Source organism: Lissotriton helveticus, chromosome 2_1, assembly GCF_964261635.1.
Source record: "Lissotriton helveticus chromosome 2_1, aLisHel1.1, whole genome shotgun sequence".
Classification (NCBI taxonomy): domain Eukaryota; kingdom Metazoa; phylum Chordata; class Amphibia; order Caudata; family Salamandridae; genus Lissotriton; species Lissotriton helveticus.
Window position 1 is genome coordinate 1,472,630,421 of NC_136059.1, and position 6,000 is coordinate 1,472,636,420.

The 6,000-nt window shown below is 40.6% G+C and overlaps 1 pseudogene; it reads right to left on the minus strand.

Moving 5' to 3' along the window:
* Positions 1–6,000, minus strand: part of LOC144820271 (uncharacterized) — a 124,865-nt pseudogene extending 118,865 nt beyond the window's left edge.

The following is a 6,000-nucleotide window of genomic DNA, read 5'->3' on the forward strand; positions in this document are numbered from 1 at the left end:
TACTCATAACATAAGTGCAACTTCTGCCAATTCTGGGCATGAGGCGGGTTTTATATTGCTTTGCCGAACACACATACACAACACTTGATGCGGTTCACATGAAGAGAGAGCTGGTGTATGCTGATGTGATTCCTTCAAATCTAAGACACTAAAGTATGGGCACGCCCTAAACCAACACAAAGAGACCTTCTTAGCAAATAATATAATATGTGTATTAGGGAGGGTGAGATATAAGCAGCCGCGGGCCGTGGAGGGAGTTACGGTGAGGCAGGGAGGCGGGGAGGGGGAGAAGCAGGGTGGAGCCCTCTCCACCCTGCCCCTCCCCCTCCCCGCCTCCCTGCCCCACCGTAACTCCCTCCACGGCCCGCGGCTGCTTATAAGTGTTGCTAACTCTTATTCATTTACAGCATGTTAACATACTGTCACCATTCGCTTTTTATGTACTAGTAACTATGCTGGTAATTTTGCTACTGATAATATGTGTACTTGTATTATCTAAGATACTACGCCTGAGAAGACGGCATTAGTAAATAAACATTTCAAATACACATGTGTTCTGATGGCCGCCAGAGACGAAAAAAAACAAATGTAGCCCAAATATCAGCCAGATGTAGCCCAACTATAGCCCAGTGACAGAATGACCAATCAGCGTCGCAAACCTCCGTTACGCGAAGCGGAGCGCTGTTACAGATATATATCTTTTTTTGAACGTTAATTTCTCAAAATCCACTGGAGCACATGTATTGAGACCTAGCAAAGGCACATCGGGCTACCAGTCCCTAATATTTTACCAAGTTTCGTGCAAATCCATTCAGCCGTTCGATTATTATTATTATTTTTTTTTTTTGCCCCGCGGGGCCCTTTTAAAACCTTCACATCAAACCTAGGGGGTCAGCGAGGATCTACTATTCCCCCTTATGGTCATTTGCCCCTTCGCTTTCGCCTCCTCTTGTCTCTCGATCCTACCGAGAGACAAGATGGCGGCCGCTACGGACTGTTTGGAATGTTGACAGACGCCGGAGAACCAATCAGCTTCGCTTCACAAAGCTCTGTTACGCGAAAAGTACGCGTCCTGGAGCGCTGCCCGGTCCGCTGTTACAGATATATATCTTTTTTTAAACGTTAATTTCTCAAAATCCACGGTAGCACATATATTGAGACCTACAAAAGGCACATCGGGCTACCAGTCCCTACAATTTTGCCAAGTTTCATGCAAATCCATTCAGCCGTTCGGGCTAAAAGTGAGGCCAACCGCCCTATGGAAAACTCAATGTTAAAAACACGTTTTGGGACCCCCCTTTTTTCTCGGCCCCCCCTTGACGAACCCCCCCAAATTTTCAAGGGCTGCTCAGAAACAAAATGTGCCATTTTCCAGAAAATTTCAGCCAATTCCGTCCACAAACGCCAAAGTTATTAGACATAGAATTTTCAAAAATCCCATAGAGAAAAAATCCTAACTATATATACCTACTGGCGACCGCCAGTAGGTAATATGGATATATGGATGGATGGATATATGGATGATACATGGACATATGGATATATGGATAGATAAATGGATATATGGATGGATATATTGATATATGGATGGGTGGATAGATGAATATATGGATGGATGGATAGATGGATATAAGGATGGATAGATGGGTGGATACATTGATGGATGCAAGGATGGATTTATGGATATATGGATATATGGACATATGGATATATGGATGGATGGATGGGTATAAATATGGATTGATGGATGTATATATGGATCCATGGATAAATGGATATATGGATGATTGGATGGATGGATATAGGGAGATATGGATAGATGCATGGACATATGGATGGATGGATGGATGGATGGATGGATGGATGGATGGATGGATAATGGATATATGGATATATGGATGGATGGATATATGGATAGATGAATATATGGATTGATCAATGGATGAATGGATATATGGAAGGATATATGGATGGATGGATATATGGATTGCTGGATGGATATATGGATGGATGGATGGATGGATATATGGATGGATGGCTATATATGGATGGATGGATAAATAGATATATGGATAGATGGAAGGATATATGGATGGATATAAGGTTGGATATATCAATGTATGGATGGATATATGGACATATTGATTGATGAATGGAAGGATGGATATATGGATGGATGAATCGATATATGGATGGAGCGATATATGAATTGATATATATGGATGGATGGATATATGGATGGATATAAGGTTGGATATATGGATATGTGGAGGGATGAATATATGGATGAATGGATGGATGGATGGATGGATAGATGGATATATGGATGGATGGATCGATGGATGGATATATGGATGGATGGATAGATGGATAGATGGATATATGGATTGATGGTTATATGGATATATGGATGGATTATGGATGGATATATGTATGGATATATGGATGAATGGGTAGATGGATGGATGGATAGATGGATGGATGGATAGATGATATATGGATTGATGGATGGATGGATGGATGGATGGATGGATATATGGATGGATATATGGATTGATATATGGATGGATGGATAGATGGAAGGATGGATGGATAAATGGATATATGGATGGTATATGGATAGATGAATGGATATATGGATGGATGGATGGACGGATGGATATATGGATAGATGGGTGGATGGATGGATGGATATATAGATGGATATATATATATGGATGGATAGATGGATAGATGGATAGATGGATATATGGATGGATATATGGATGGATGGATGGATGGATATATGGATATATGTATGGATATATGGATATAAGGATGGATAGATGGATGGATATATGGATATATGGATGGATGGGTGGATGGATGGACATATGGATGGATGGATGGATATAGATAAATGGATACATGGATGGATATATGGATGGATGGCTGGATGGATATATGGATATATAAATATATGTATGGATATATCGTTATAAGGATGGATGGATGGATATATGGATATATGGATGGATGGATGGATATATGGATGGATGGATGGATGGATGGATATATGGATATATGGGTGGATGGATATATGGATGGAAGGATGGATATATGGATGGATGGGTATATATTGATGGATGGGTGACTGGATATATGGATGGATGAATGGATATTCGGATGGATGTATATATGGATATATGGATGGATGGATATATGGATATATTGATGAATGGAAGGATGGATATATGGATGGATATATGGATGGATATAAGGATGAATATATGGAGGGATGGATATATGGAAGGATGGATATTTGGATATATGGATGGATGGATATATGGATAGATAGATATATGGATGGATCAATGGATGAATGGATATATGAAAGGATATATAGATGGATGGATGGATATGCGGATGGATGGATGGCTATATGGATGGATGGCTATATATGGATGGATGGATAAATAGATATATGGATGGATGGATGGATGGGTATATGGATGGATATAAGGTTGGATATATAAATGTATGGATGGATATATGGATATATTGATTGCTGAATGGAAGGATGGATATATGGATGGATGAATCGATATATGATGGATATAAGTTTGGGATATATGGATGGATGGATATATGGATATATGGAGGGATGAATATATGGATGGATGGATAGATGGATATATGGATGGATGGATTGATGGATGGATATATGGATGAATGGATGGATGGATAGATGGATATATGGATTGATGGTTATATGGATATATGGATGGATATATGGATTGATGGTTATATGGATATATGGATGGATGGATGGATGGATATATGTATGGATATGTAGATGAATGGGTAGATGGATGGATGGATGGATGGATGGATGGATACATGGAGATATGGATGATATATGGATAGATGGATGGATATATGGATGGATGGATAGATTGTTGGATGGATATATGGATGGATGGATGAATATATGTATGGATGGATATATGGATTGATATATGGATGGATGGATGGATGGATACATGGAGATATGGATGATATATGGATAGATGGATGGATATATGGATGGATGGATAGATGGTTGGATGGATATATGGATGGATGTATGGATATATGGATGGATGTATGGATATATGGATGGATGGATATATGGAAGGATAGATAGATTGATATATGGATGGACATATGGATGGATATATGGATGGATGGATGGATGGATGGATGGATGGATATATTGATGGATATCTGGATATATGAATGGATATATGGATATATGGATGGATATATGGATATATGGATGGTTGGATGGATATATGTATGGATATATGGATATAAGGATGGATGGATGGATATATGGATATATGGATATAAGGATGGATGGATGGATATATGGATGGATATATGGATTGATGGTTGGATATATGGTTGGACGGATGGCTGCATATATGGATGGATGGATATATGGATGGATGGATGCATTTATGAATGGATGGATGGATGGATGTTTGGATGGATATATTGATGGATGGATATATGGATGGATAAATGGATGGATGGATATGTGGATAGATGTATAAATGGATGGATGGATATATGAATGTATATATGGATGGATGGATATGTGGATGGATGGATCGGAATATGAATGGATATATGGATGGATGAGTAGATACATGGATAGATGAATATATTGATGAATATATGGATGGATATATGGATGGATTGATATATCGATGCATGGATGGATGCATGGATGGATATATGGATGGATGGATGGATATATGGATAGATGTATGGATGGATGTATATATGGATATATGGATGGATGGATAGATGGATGGATAGATGGATGGATATATGGATATATGGATATATGGAAGGATAGATGGGTGGATGGATAGATGGATGGATGGATAGATGTATATATGGATGGATGGATGTATATATGGATGGATGTATATATGGATGGATGGATGGATGGATATGTCGATAGATGGATATATGGATGGATGGATGGATTTATGGATGGATGGATATATGGATGGTAGAGGATGGATGGGTGGATGAGGAAGGATGGATATATGGATGGGTGGATGGATGATGGATGGATATATGGATGGATGGATAGATATTTGGATATATGGATAGATGGATGGATGGATATATGGATGATGGATATGTGGATGGATGGATGGATGGATATATGGATGGAAGGATTTATATGGATGGATGGATATATGGATGGATGGACGGATGGATAGATGGATGGATGGATATATGGATGGATGGATGGATGGATATATGGATGGATGGATATGTGGATGGATGGATGTATATATGGACTACTTACTGGCTGTGCGCTGCGCGACCACTATTGCACTCCTGCTTTGGCTCTATTTTAAACATTTTAAAAGCACATTTTGCACATTGTCTATCGCGCTGCGCGTGCATAGGACGCAGGCGTTTTAGGCTCGCCACTTTACTGGGGGTTCATCAGGCAGAGCGTACCTGCACTCTAATTGTTTTGCACCCGCACTTTGCGGGACAGAGGGACTTCGGGGGGGCTCTTTTGGAACGCTTCGCGCCGCCGTTCTTTGGCCGCCATATTGGGTCGGGCATCGAGGGGTGAGCATCCCTAGGCGCCATCTTAGGTGAGGGGCCAGCGGCTTGCCCTCACAGGACTCTCGCGCCTGAAGGAGGAGACTATTTAAGCAGGTACTCTTTCGCCACTCAGTAGACTACTTACTGGCTGTGCGCTGCGCGACCGCTATTGCACTCCTGCTTTGGCTCTATTTTAAACATTTTAAAAGCACATTTTGCACATTAACTATCGCGCTGCGCGTGCATCCGACGCAGGCGTTTTAGGCTCGCCGCTTTACTGGGAATTCATCAGGCAGAGCTTACCTGCACTCTAATTGTTTTGCACCCGCACTTTGCGGTACAGAGGGACTTCGGGGGGCTCTTTTGGAACGCTTCGCGCCGCCGTTCTTTGGCCGCCAT